Source organism: Salvelinus namaycush, chromosome 10 (genome assembly GCF_016432855.1).
Source record: "Salvelinus namaycush isolate Seneca chromosome 10, SaNama_1.0, whole genome shotgun sequence".
NCBI lineage: Eukaryota > Metazoa > Chordata > Actinopteri > Salmoniformes > Salmonidae > Salvelinus > Salvelinus namaycush.
The window spans coordinates 20509674-20524392 of NC_052316.1; the positions used below are offsets into that span (position 1 = coordinate 20509674).

The following is a 14719-nucleotide window of genomic DNA, read 5'->3' on the forward strand; positions in this document are numbered from 1 at the left end:
TAAATACACTGGGGAAAATAAGCGACACCTGGAGGGGGTGGACACAATCACAGGAACAGGTGAAACAGATCAGGGCTGTCTGGGACTCCCATAGGGCGGCGCACAATTGGCCCAGCGTCGTCCGGGTTTGGCGGGTATAGGTCGTTATTGTAAATAATAATTTGTTCTTAACTGACTTGCCTATTTAAATTAAGGTAATGCAAAAATAAAAATGCAAAAATGATAATTAGTTGATCAGTTTTATAAAAACCATTGTGTTTAATACATGTGGTCCTCGTTAGTATAGTGGTCAGTATCCCCGCCTGTCACGCGGGAGACCGGGGTTCAATTCCCCGACGGGGAGAATATCTTTTTTTGTTTGAACCTTTTTCAATGTTGATTTGTAATCGATATACCTGAAACCTCACCATTTTTCTTGGATGAACATTTGTGTTCGTTATGCGCATCAGTAATTGGTTGTCATGGGCAAGAGATAATGTAGAATATGATCATTAAACATCATGATTGGCTGTAAGGAGAACAGTATACATGCATTATATACTACACAAGCTTACAACTTACTTAACTTTGTTGTTAATAAAGTATACAAAAAACATGATATACCAAACCCACTCACAGTGTTGGGTCTCCGCTGAATTAGGTAAATCCGCTTTTAGTTTTAATGCACCTCATTGCTGGAACCAACTGCAAAATACACTGCAAGTGGACGCTCTGATGCCGCTAGGGCAATTTTAAAATATTGATTAGGGAACTATTTGGTGAGGAATGTTTCTGTTTTTCTTGATTGTTGTGCTTTATTTTTGTTTGTATTTGATTTTGTGTATGAATTGTATGTGCAGGGCTCCCTTGCGAAAAAGACCCTGGTCTTAACGGTGACTCCGTTTTTTAAGAAGGTAAACAAATAAAATCGTGTATATATATATAGAGAGAACGGTATTCAGCATTTCTTAAAACAACCTAAATCTATATGGAAATGAGAACTTGCTTTATAGAAGTTACTGTAGTCTATGAGGCTATACTTAATACTCAGTAGGTGTATTTGGAGTAATTCTATCTGTTTTGCTCAGTTTCCGTAGTGTAGTGGTTATCACTTTCGCCTAACACGCGAAAGGTCCCCGGTTCGAGACCGGGCGGAAACATATTTTCAAAAAGTAGCTTGGGCTTTGACCAATATTTGACAATAAACAATCAAATGAATACGTTACAGTCTTCATGGGTTGCACATTTTATAACATTCTTCTGCATTGTCAATTGGCGCTGTAATAAATACAATTTAAAATAACACAAGCATATTGCTATTACATTGTTATAACTAACTTCTTTCTAAACAGGGTTTCTCACAAACTCATAAACAGATACAGAGACCCACACACACACCCAAGGACAGAGGGCTGACGTAAACCTTTCATAAACACTGATAAGAAAAGGGTGCTTGGGTCCGCATTTCACGAGATAATAAGACACACACACACATACCCTAGGACAGAGGGCTGACTACGCACACACAAAATCTCCTGCTTAGCTGAACATTTGGTAACAAAGAACTTTTGCTACAAGACTCAGAAGGATGACGCCCAGCTCATCAGGACCAATCTGAGAAGACAACACCCTGTCCAGAACCAACCAGAGGACCAGAACTTCCAGACTCAACCTACTTTCTGTGCTGTATAAAATGTCTATGCACTTTGTTATCTGGGCTTTTTCTGGAGGTTCTCTATGAGCTAAAGGAACGAGTCCGTATACGCTTGTACCAGATATCTTTACTCTTAAATTAAACTGTCGCTTGTCATACAATTTACCACCTTGTCTGAATCGATCCTTGACCGGCTCACCCTTCTCCATATCCCATTATCAACAGAAACTTGGTAAGCAGAGGATGGTTGTCTAGAGACCCGGTCCAGAGTGGTTGATTTGGGTGGGAGAGGGCGAGTTGGTGAAAGGACGGTTCACGGAGGACAGGTGAAATCTTTTGGGGGGGAGGACGACAGTTCTGCTCAACTCGGGAAACTGATCTTCTGGTCGACCATAAACAAGGTAAGCAAGACCTGTTAAATCAAACTTTGCATATTGTCGTATAGTCCTTCCAAATTTCGATCAGTAGTACCGAGTCTGGGTAAGAATTCTTGTTTAAATTTATGTGTATAGATGACATGTGAAGGACAGTGAAGTAAACATATGTGGCCATAATTTTGTTCCGATAGTCCGGCGGCGACCGGTCCGGCTGAGTCCGGTAAGGGATAAAATTGTGTTAGGGTTCCGATAGTCCGGCGGCGACCGGTCCGGCTGAGTCCGGTAAGGAACGATATTCCGATAGTCCGGCGGCGACCGGTCCGGCAGAGTCCGGTAAGGAATAGTTAAGGTTAATTAAGGAAGTCGTAGTCCTAAGTCCGGCGGCGACCGGTCCGATTAGATTCGGTAGGGAAATCTATTCCGATAGTCCGGCGGCGACCGGTCCGGCAGAGTCCGGTAAGGAATAGAATACTCTTAATTTGTGATAAAAAGAACTATTCAGATAGTCCGGCTGTGACCGGTGAGGAATATAGTAAGCACTATTCAATAGTCCGGCTATTCAGCCGGTGAAGGGTAGGCTTAAAATTGGGATAGGGATTATTCAATAGTCCGGCTATTCAGCCGGTGAAGAATAGGCTTGTTCCATCCCCATTCATATAGTCCGGCTGTGACCGGTGAGGAGTGGGGTAAAGTTTGTCAAGACCTACTCAAATAGTCCAGGCTGTGACCGGTGAGGAGTAGGCTAGACTTATTCAATAGTCTGGGCGATTGTTCAGTGAAGAATAGTCTATTTGTGTTTTTAGGCGCCAGGTTGAAAGTATAAATGTTTAATGTTTAAGTGTGATGATATGTCTAAATACTAAGTAAAGTGTGAAATGTTTTAACATATTCGTGAGAATAGAAAGCGCGGACATTGGTTGGTTGCGCGTTCCAAAACGCTGTTTAAAAACTACACACATTTACGAAATTCCGAGTGTACGAGGGAGGAGCTCTGAGTTAAGGCAGAGTACTTGTCTCCAGGGATACATTGCTGGATTTTATCCAGTGACGGGCTAAGTGCAGTCGGATAGTCAAACATATACACTGATATTCGCACACACATTACCAAAACTACTCTGTATTAAATTCCACTGCATTTAAATAGAATAACAATATGACGACCCCAAATACTCCAAAGCTAAAATTTAACGATTTTCTAGATCAGAAGATACAAGACAGGTCAGGGGGAAAAGAACAGTGGAAGTCTATCAAGAAGGTCTGGGAGGGGTTGAAGTTGAAATGGACACAGGCAGGTTATCTAGGAGGGGGGCCGCCAAGCAGGGTCCAACTGAGTACGATGGAAGGCGGACTGAGAGAGGCAGTGCAGGAAGCTAGAGACAGGGAGGTAGAAAAGAATAAAAGTCATTTGTTTAAGAAGGAAAGGACCACCAAGAGAGGGAGGTCATATGCCCGCTCTTGATGTACACCAGATAGGTATGACTGATTATGTAAGGAAACTGACGGAACTTTCTGCAGCTCTCTCCAAACAGATTCACAAGGTCCGAGAGGGGGAGCTGCCAGGAGGCACGCCACCACTGAATGTAAAATGGTGACTGGGTGGGGGTTAAAGTCCACAAGAGAAAGTGGCTGGAACCCAGGTGGACTGAACTGTACGAAGTGAAGGAGGTTACTTCACACTCAGTTCAGGTCAAAGGTAAATCAGGCGCACCTTGGCACCACCTCACACATTGCACTCCAGCACCAACTCCTTCCAGAATTTTGACTGAGGTCAGGGGTGACTTGTGTGCCCTAAATTCGACACCAAATTCAGATCCCTTGGTTTGTGAGAATGTGGAGGAGACTCCCAGTCACACGAACTAAGGAATCTCGCCGGGAAACGGGATATCTCCCTCCCTGGGCGAGGCTAGGGATATCTGGCCCCTTATTTGTGATATTCCTTCACACACTCATAACTCTTAGAATAGTATGGGGGTGGAGAGCTGTACAGAGAATGGACAGAAGATGGCAGTATTGCAGCACTCAACGGTCTCCCAGCAAACGGGGAGCCTGTGAATGCTGGTGACAGAGAAAAACTTAGAACCAATTCGGAGTAGAGAGAATACATTTAATAACTTATTTAGGTTAAATTTACAGACTAATGATATTATTGTTATGGATTGGCTGACATGCGATATAAATTTAGCGAAGTATATGGTAAGTTTACACTTTGGAATGGAGAAAGTTGAGAAGTTGATTTTACTTATACGATAGTTTTGCTGCCAAACTTAGTTGGAGTAACTAGATGCTTTGCCTAGAGGCATGAATAAGACAGTCATTTTTGGTATTATATTGGCTAGTTGCTGCGTTCTGAACACAGGTTGAGCGCTAGTAAATGCATATCTTTATTTGAACTATACTAATCTATTTGATAAAAGTACTAAACCTGTATATTTAACATTTGATAATGATTGGCAAATCCATATATTTAACCATTGAGTATTATAGGAGGAACGGGATAAAATTTGTACTTTCCCCACCGGGTGTGGCCGTATTAAATTATGCTAGAGAAAATTGGTTGTGTCATTTAGAGGGAAAATGTGTACATTATAGCTTTGAGATACTTTTCAAAAGTTGCTGAAAGTTATTGGTTTTTGGTTTAGGTAACACCAGAGAATTCGAACAATAAGTAAACGTATTCTAAACGTGATCTGTTTTCATTATGGGGAACAAAGAACGACTCGCAACCTGGTATGGCTGGCATGAGAGTTTTTAAAGGGACAGTGTACGTTTATCACAGTTGTATGGTTAGTACATGAAACATCGGGGAAATTTAAAACGAATGATTTAAGGGTATTATCATAATTATTAGGTTTTGTTTTTGTGGTAAACGTTTTGGGTTAAGGGGTTTTCCGTGTTCCGAGAGACAAGATAATATTAGGTGTTTTACTTTCTGAGTTTTATTTAGACAAGGGACTTTGTTAAGATAAAGGGTTCTTTTGGTATGTCTAGATATGGTATGGAACACGAATGTAGGTGTAACCTTTTTGACCTCTTTTCGTTGCATTTTCCTGTGACTTGATCAATCACGGGGGGATGTAGTGAGAATAATGAAATTGTGGTCATTTGGGAATACTAGTTTTGAGGTAAATTGATATAATAGAGTTTATAACTCTTGACCATAATTGTAGTTTTAACCACAGAGGAGTCAGGATTCTGTTTTTAAACATTGGCTATGACGGTTTTGAATGGGCTGTTATTGAATTGGTTTGAACAGGAGATATTTTAAGCCTATAGGGCATGGAAATAAAAGTGATAGAGAGCTTATTAGTAAAGAAAGGAATTTATATGGTTAGCATTTGTTTTGGCCATAAGAAGATAGAGATAGGTTTATTAAGGTTATGTAAGGACTTTAGAGATTGACACTATAAGACATGTTGTTATTTTTAAATCCATTTGGGATAGATAAAGTCAAAACAGTGAGACACTTAGTTAATATTGCAAAAGAACACATAGTTGTTATTGACTATTATTAGAAAAAGGCAGACAGATGGGTCTACCCCGCACTGTTGAGACCTTGAAGGTTTGAGAGTAGAGTGGGGAGGGTGGACCAGGAAATGAGCAAGGTAGGCTGTGAAATAAGATAGGACAGAAGGGGGTTAACACATATAAGCAGCACAGATACATTTTAAAGTAGATAAGTCACTTGACAGAGAATTGGAAAAGAATAGATATGAATGTACGCCCAAGGGAGAATTGGATTTCTATATTATAATGTACTAAGTCATGAGTAGGTAAGGTTGATACCTGGCCAGAGCCAGGTATCAAACGGGGGAGGGGTACATTGTGGTCTAGGATAGGATGGGGCCTATTGGATAATAAACTAATTTAAAATTAAAAAATTCTAGCTAAAAAATAGGCATAGAAGTTAAATATATAATCAGATAGAACAAATGAGAAACTGTTTGTTAACCAAACCTGTATGTCCAAGATTTTATGCGTTGCAGGTGAATTAAAGGAGAAGGTGATTCACTCGACCTGGGGGCATATCGCACTTGGAGGGTGAGACACACTGACACTGTCGAATGATCACAGAGTTAAGGAGAAGAACCGTTGCTAATAGAGCTCGGGGATCAACTCCTTAATGAAGAATTCCCTGCCCCCGACCTTTCCTCACTGTGTTTGTTCATAGAAGTGAAAGTGTTGCTTGATCTCTGGCTGATGATGTGTTCTCTGGGAGAGGAGGGGGCTTTACAGGACTGCTTGTGGTCCTGAGTTGTCTGTTTAGGATACGATGGGGATGTTACCATCACAGTACTGCCAGAACCACCACCAGTTCCAACAGACCAGGTTCAGCCGGCCTCCTCCACCACTTCAAGACCAAGTCCCACGCCATCACCTGAACTCTACAATCTGGTATAGGTAATAAATGTAAAAGACATCTCAGATAGTGACCAATTGGGGACTGAAACTGGTTATGAGGGAAGGGAGAATATGTGGTTGGCCTACAAAACACTTAATAGAAAGGACTGTGTCGTATGTGGACATGCCAGACCTATTCTGGCTGCTCACCCATTTGCCCTAAGTAAGGGGGAAGGTTGGATGTGCATATTGGAAAGTTTAAGCCAAATTCAACCCTGTGTAAAACTCTGAGTCTTGTGTTCCCAGAAGTCCGTCCCCAGAAGACACCATGGGGGGTTAAGGCATATGGGGGATATTACAGCTGTAACACTGGTATAGGTAGAGGTATAGACTATGGGAGGTTCCCTACTACTGCCTGCATCACTAATGTCACTATTAACTAGAGGTGTTGCTGATGTATGGTGGATGTGTGGACCTGCCAGGCGGTTGACCCCATTTTGAAAGGAGATTATCAGGGAACATGTGTTTTGGCCAGTCTGATAAACACCATTGCCTATTATTGAGGTTACAGCTAACCAACTTTTGGGAGCTGCACATGACAGAGGCTTGGGACCAACCCAGGAGACGGCAGAAACGTGACGCTCCTTGGTCCAAGAGTACAGATAACATCCACACCAACCTGTTGGGGGTCCCAATAGGGGTCCCCCACGAATTCCAGACATTAAACAGGAATGATGGCCTGTGGCATCTGATGCCCATCATTGGCCCAGCTATTGTTGATGCTAAACAAAATGCCTGGATCAATTATATCTACTATAATTAATAATGATTTGTTAAATACACCCACACAGTACTTACGGGGGTGGCTGAATAATTGGATGCTACCTTTCAAACCAGTAGACAAAATAGACTAGCACTGGACATGATTCTGGCCATCCAGGGAGGCGTATGTAAAATGTTTGGAGAACAGTGTTAGACGTTTGTCCCTAACAATACTAGTCCGGATGGGAGCATTTCAAAAGCTCTGAGTGGGTTGGCAGGGTTATCGGTGGAGGTGAGGGGTCTTGCAGGTGTGGAGGAGAGTGGACTGTTCCCCTGGCTGGGTGGTTGGTTTGGTAAGTACACTGCAGTGATGATTACTGGATTTCTGACCCTAAGTTGTTGTTTTTCGTATGCTCATGTTCCGTAATGACTGTATCATACCTTGTTTGAAGAAGTCTGTTACAGATGTGGAAAGGGCCTATGGTATGATGCCGCTGCTTGATGCTCCAGTTGGAGAGGCTGATACGAAATCAAGCTTTCGCAGGAGAGTGGGCCTGACAGAGGAGGACCCTTGGTTCGCTGTAGTTGATGTTGTCGAATGAATAAAAAGTGATGTTTGTCCTCCCTGTTGTGAAGGTTTGAAGTTCCCGGGTGGCGACGAGCCCACCTGATACAGGTTGTATAGAGGGATGGACCTGAGGGTTTAACATATTCTCGTTTTTTTGGTTACTAATGTGTCCAGGGGTAGTTCTTGGAGTGGTCTCCTTTTGGTCCTTGCTCATCCTAGGTCGTGGGCAAACTTGGTATGTGAGACTAATTATGACTGGTCCAGTTACACCACTACTACATTAGGACAACAATGGAGGAAACTCATGACTTTGACAAAAAACTCTGTAGGACTGACATTTACTATCCATCCTGGTATTGCGCCAGGCTGCCAGGACTTTACACTTGCTCCTTATGTGAGCTGTATCACTGCACCAGTCTCTTGGGAGGTTAGAGTTTGTTATATTGATGACACAAAAGCACAGGCTGTAACTGAAAATGGTAATAAGAATAATTCTATTATTTTACTTGCAGCACCGCCTACTCTTGACGGTGCTATCCTTACAGCTACAGGGGTCTCGGGACTTACAAATAACTGGCTACTATTGGCTGAGGAAGCTGGAAAGGCCTCCCGCCAGAGCTGTGTGGTATGTATGGGAGCCCGTCCACTCCTTCGCATTGTACCGGCTACTCTACCTGATGTATGTCTGCTTCCTGTTATGAAGCATGACAACCCAACTGCCAACTGCACTAGCTGGGATAAGGTCTATCCTGTTGTTAAAGGTACCAGACGGGCCCCCATGTTTTCTTCTCGGGTTGCCAGGGCTAATTTTACTTGTATAAATATGTCCCTTGGCCCTCCAATGCTGGGAGCACTACCTTATGAATGGTGCAATAACACCCATAATCCTAATGCCCCTTTCCAACCTGTGTCTAGAGCTGATGTCTGGTGGTGGTGTGGAGGAAATCATCTATATGACCGCCTGCCAGGGAATGCCACTGGTCTTTGTGCTCTTGTCTCTCTGCTTCTTCCTGTTTCAGTGTATCCTATGGAAGTAAAGGACCTGATGGCCCGTGTAGAGAGGGACGGGGATTTATCCCGGTCCAAAAGATCAACAGGAGTGGATCCTGGAGACCCCACCTATCTTGAGCATATCGGACTGTTAGAGCATATCGGACTGTTAGCTGAAGAGGTCCATCAGCCAATTTCTTGGGCTACTATACCTATTTTGCCAATTGGCCTGGACCCTTTTACTACACGGAGCCCTGCTGATCCATCACGACTAGTCTGCTGACGTAACCGCATGAGGGGGCTACAACAGACTTCTTCCGTCGCGACAGCCCTCTAAGGCCCTTCTGCTCTCCCCGGCCCGCTAGCTGTCTGAATCGCCGTGTCTCCAACCCGCCTAGCTACGCACTGGACACGATGATCACTCGGCTACGCATGCCTCTCCCTAATGTCAATATGCCTTGTCCATTACTGTTTTGGTTAGTGATTGTCTTATTTCACTGTAGAGCCTCCAGCCCTGCTCAATATGCCTAAGCTAACCCTTTTGTTCCACCTCCCACACATGCGGTGACCTCACCTGGTTTAAATGGTGTCTCTAGAGATAATACCTCTCTCATCGTCACTCAATGCCTAGGTTTACCTCCACTGTATTCACATCCTACCATACCTTTGTCTGTACGTTATGCCTTGAATCTATTCTACCGCGCCCAGAAACCTGTTCCTTTTACTCTCTGTTCCCGAACGTACTAGATGACCAGTTCTTATAGCCTTTAGCCGTACCCTTATCCTACTCCTCCTCTGTTCCTCTAGTGATGTAGAGGTTAATCCAGGCCCTGCAGTGCCTAGCTCCACTCCCACATATCAAATCAAATCAAAATGATTTATATAGCCCTTCGTACATCAGCTGATATCTCAAAGTGCTGTACAGAAACCCAGCCTAAAACCCCAAACAGCAAGCAATGCAGGTGTAGAAGCACGGTGGCTAGGAAAAACTCCCTAGAAAGGCCAAAACCTAGGAAGAAACCTAGAGAGGAACCAGGCTATGAGGGGTGGCCAGTCCTCTTCTGGCTGTGCCGGGTGGAGATTATAACAGAACATGGCCAAGATATTCAAATGTTCATAAATGACCAGCACCCCAGTATCTCTACTTGCCCATTCATCTTCTGCACATCTATTAATCCAGTGTTTAATTGCTAAATTGTAATTATTTTGCCACAATGGCCTATTTATTGCCTTACCTCCCTTATCTTACCTCATTTGCACACACTGTGCACACACTTTTCCTATTGTGTTATTGACTGTATGTTTGTTTATTCCATGTGTAACTCTGTGTTGTTGTTTGTGTCGCACTGCTTTGCTTTATCTTGGCCAGGTCGCAGTTGTAAATGAGAACTTGTTCTCAACTAGCCTACCTGGTTAAACCGGCTTAGCTGCCTACACTGTACTGCATGATTGTAGCGGGTTTACTAACGTGTTATTTCTAGTAGCTACGACGATGATGCAGGTAGGCTGTGTGTAGTAGTTATGATATGATATGAAGGTTATGATATGAAGGTTTGGCTTGGAAAGTTTTTTTTGCCTGGTCACATACAGCTGATGTGTTGTGCACTGAAGGGAAAAGGGGAGAGGAGGAGAGCACGTAGATGCGAGAAGGAATTCTACAATGAGGAAAATGATCATGTTTGTATATGGCTGCTATGAAAGTGAACTGTGTTCGAGTGTGATCAGGGGTGTATTCATTCTGCCAATTCTGTTGAAAAACGTTTCTTAAACATCACTACGCTTAGGACTCTGGGTCTGAACACCTCCCTCTGCAACTGGATCCTGGACTTGAGGGTAGACAGCATCACCTCCGCCACGCTGACCCACAGGGGCCCCACAGGGGTGTGTGCTTAGTCTCATCCCATTCTCCCTGTTCACCCACGACTACATGGCCATGTACGACTCCAACACTATCATCAAGTTCGCTGAGGACAGGACGGTGGTAGGCCTGATCACCGGTGACGATGAGTCAGCCTACAGGGAGGACCTGGCAGTGTCGTGCCTCGTGTTTTTTTTATAGTAAAACATTGTTATTGATTATTGCATTGTTGGTTTTGGAGTTTGCAAGAAAGGCATTTCACTGTACTTGTGCATGTGACATTAAAACTTGAAACTGGGATAAACATACCTGAATTTTGTCCAATAGAAACTCTTGTTTGCAACTGTTGGACTAATGATTACACCCTAGATCAGCTAGACAGTATTGAATGTATCACTGTCTTTTACCTTGAGTACTCACATTTCTCTCTCGACCTGTGCTCCTATAGTATGTTGTAAACTTTCATTCATAGGCTAGGTTGTAGCAACCTCATGATGGGTATGGGGACAATTTGAGTATCATGAGGTAGCCTAAACCTTTCAATGTTACATTGAGACAGTCATCCAATATGTTGTTATAGAATTAAGGCCATGCTCCTAAATAAAATAAGGTCACAGACTGCCACTGCTTTAGGAGTACATTTTTTGTAGGATGTGTAACCTTATGTCCTTGTAGATTTACCCAATATGTATGTCATGGTTAGCTGTTGTTAGCTGTCTTAACTTCAATGGCATCTCTCCCAACTCTACCTGCCTCGCTGCTACCAGGGAGGTCCTAAGTGTTCCACAACATATTCTTAGGGCTTGGGACTGGATTACATCTCGATTTTTTTAAAGACGTCTGAGCTGCTGATACAGACGCTACACTTCCATAATCCAATGATGACCTTGACAGCTCTATATATAGCATTTTAAACACCCTTCTATCTGCTCCCCACTCCATTCCTGACAGGCAACACATCACATTCAATATTTTCTTCCCTTTGACAACTAGGCCTTCACTACATCGAAGAAAACAGCTACCACCACCTCTTTATTTGCCTGTGCCTTCCGTATTACTGACTCAAGGCACAGTGCAGGATCCATCATTCCCCTGCCTTTCCTGAACACACTTTGATTTGGTGACATTAGTCCTCTACTCTCCAGAAAGTAAGTCAGCCTTTCCGTTATTGTCAAACCTGGCCTTAGTTATCTTTGTTTTCTTTATTATTTTAGTTAGGTCAGGGTGTGACACGGGGGATGTATGTGTTTTGTATTGTCTAGGGGTTTTTGTATGTTTATGGGGCAGTGTTCAGTCTAGGTGTATGTATGTCTATGGTTGCCTAGATTGGTTCTCAATTAGAGACAGCTGTCTATCGTTGTCTCTGATTGGGAACCATATTTAGGCAACCATATTCATTAGGTAGTTCGTGGGTGATTGTCTATGTCTAAGTTGCCTGTGTCTGCACTTATTGTTTATATAGCTTCACGTTCGTCGGTTTGTTGTTTTGTTTAGTTTGTCAGTGTCGTTTCGTTTCGTCTTTGTCTTCAAATAAAGAGAAGATGTATTGTTATCACGCTGCACCTTGGTCCTCCTCTCTTTCACCATACGACGATCGTGACAGAATCACCCACCAAGATCGGACCAAGCAGCGTGATACAAGGCAGCAGCAGCGATCGCAGGACTATTGGAATTGGGAGGAAATTCTGGACGGCGGAGGACCCTGGGCACCCTGGAGAATATCGCCGCCCTCGTGAAGAGCTGGAGGCAGCTAAAGCCGAGAGGCGGTGGTATGAGGAGGCAGCACGGAAGCGCGGCTGGAAGCCAGAGAGGCAGTCCCAAAAATTTATTGGGGGGGGGGGGCTCTCGGGGAGTGTGGCAAAGTCAGGTAGGAAACCTGCGCCAACTCCTCGTGCTTACCGTGGAGAGCGAGAGTACGGGCAGACACCGTGTTATGCGGAAGAGCACATGGTGTCTCCTGTACGTGTACATAGCCCGGTGCGGTACATCCCAGCTCCTCATATCAACCGGGCTAGAGTGGGCATCGAGCCAGGTGCCATGAAGCCTGCTCAACGCATCGGTCCCCAGTGCGTCTCCTCGGGCCGGTGTACATGGCACCAGCCTTGTGCATGGTGTCCCCGGTTCGCCAGCACAGCCCAGTGCGGGTTATTCCACCTCCCCGCACTGGCCTGGCTACGGGGAGCATTCAACCAGGTAAGGTTGGGCAGGCTCGGTGCTCAAGAGCTCCAGTACGCCTTCACGGTCCAGTCTATCCGGTGCCACCTCCTCGCCCCAGCCCATTACCACCAGTGCCAACACCACGCACCAGGCTTCCAGTGCGTCTCCAGAGCCCTGTTCCTCCTCCACGCACTCGCCCTGTGGTGCGTGTCTCCAGCCCGGTACCACCAGTTCCGGCACCACGCACCAAGCTTCCTGTGCGTCTCCAGAGTCCTGTACGTCCTGTTGTTGCTCCCCGCACTAGCCTTGAGGTGCGTGTCCTTAGCCCGGTACCACCAGTTCCGGCACCACGCACCAGGCTTACTGTGCACCTCAGCAGGCCAGAATCTGCTGTCTGCCCAGCGCCGCCTGCGCTGCCCGTCTGCCCAGCGCCGTCTGAGCTGCCCGTCTGCCCAGCGCCGTCTGAGCTGCCCGTCTGCCCAGCGCCGTCTGAGCTGCCCGTCTGCCCAGCGCCGACTGACCCGCCCGCCCGCCAGTCAGAAGCTGCCTGAGCTGCCCTTCAGTCCGGAGCTGCCCTTCAGTCCGGAGCTGCCCCTCAGTCCGGAGCTGCCCCTCAGTCCGGAGCTGCCCCTCAGTCCGGAGCTGCCATTCAGTTTGGAGCTGCCCCTCAGTCCAGAGGCGCCCATCAGTCCAGTGGGGTTAATTTGGAGGGTCGCCGTTAAGAGGAGGCCACGAAAGCGGGGATTGACTATGGTGGGGTGGGGTCCACGTCCCGCACCCGAGCCGCCGCCGTGAGAAGGCCCACCCGGACCCTCCCCTTCTGTGTCAGGTTTTGCCTTTGGGGGGGGGGGGGGGGGGGGGGGGTGGTACTGTCACACCCTGGCCTTAGTTATCTTTGTTTTCTTTATTATTTTAGTTAGGTCAGGGTGTGACATGGGGGATGTATGTGTTTTGTATTGTCTAGGGGTTTTGTATGTTTATGGGGCAGTGTTCAGTCTAGGTGTATGTCTATGGTTGCCTAGATTGGTTCTCAATTAGAGACAGCTGTCTATCGTTGTCTCTGATTGGGAACCATATTTAGGCAACCATATTCATTAGGTAGTTCGTGGGTGATTGTCTATGTCTAAGTTGCCTGTGTCTGCACTTATTGTTTATATAGCTTCACGTTCGTCGGTTTGTTGTTTTGTTTAGTTTGTCAGTGTCGTTTCGTCTTCGTCTTCGTCTTCGTCTTCAAATAAAGAGAAGATGTATTGTTATCACGCTGCGCCTTAGTCCTCCTCTCTTTCACCCTACGACAATCGTGACAGTTATCATCCTTTCCATATGTTTACATACATGAGATGTCAATGCTATTGGCCTATAGCTTGAATGTGTCGGGCTCCGGTGGCAATACATTTTTCTTTTTTTATTACAAAAATCACAAGGAAGGGGTAACATTAAAGTATTAGAACATGAAGGACAAACAATACAGCATCAAGACACTATCAAACATGTATCAGTCTTTCCGCAACAGAGCCATCCTTATGTGTGAGGGTGCATGTGCATGATAGTGATATAAAATATGTCATAGTTTCCTTTTTCATGATCACAATCTTGTGAAACCCGAACCCTCCAAGATCCCCCCACAGTTCCCCAATAGCTGTCCCTCAACCATTTGAGACCCCTCCCACAGTCCCCCGGAAGAAAAAAAATAGAAATACAATTAATTCCATTCCCCACCCCCAAGAACCCCCCAATGCACCAACAACCAAGAGAATGAGCTAAAGAGAAAAAAGGAAAAGACAGAAGAAAACAGCAAACAACAATGCAAAAAAAATACAACAAAATAATACATTTAAAACAAAGGACATCAAGGACAACTGAAATCATAACAGCAATGCCAACTGTATATGTTTGTGTGCATGTCTGGCACTATTACATGTATGTGTCTGTTCTTGTATGTGTTTATTTGAATGAGAGTGTGTATATGCATGTGTACAAACACCTGCACAGCATCAGCCTCAGGCAAACCAGCATTAGTTGGAAAAACACTGCCA

At 44.9% G+C, this 14719-nt stretch overlaps 2 non-coding genes across 2 annotated transcripts; both read left to right on the forward strand.

Annotated features, from left to right (window-relative positions):
* Positions 1-271: 271 nt before the first annotated feature.
* trnad-guc lies at positions 272-343 on the forward strand. Its single transcript has one exon. It is a non-coding gene; the product is annotated as a tRNA-Asp (tRNA).
* Positions 344-1066: 723 nt separating this feature from the next.
* On the forward strand, positions 1067-1139 carry trnav-aac. The gene has a single exon. It is a non-coding gene; the product is annotated as a tRNA-Val (tRNA).
* The last annotated feature ends 13580 nt before the right edge of the window (positions 1140-14719 follow it).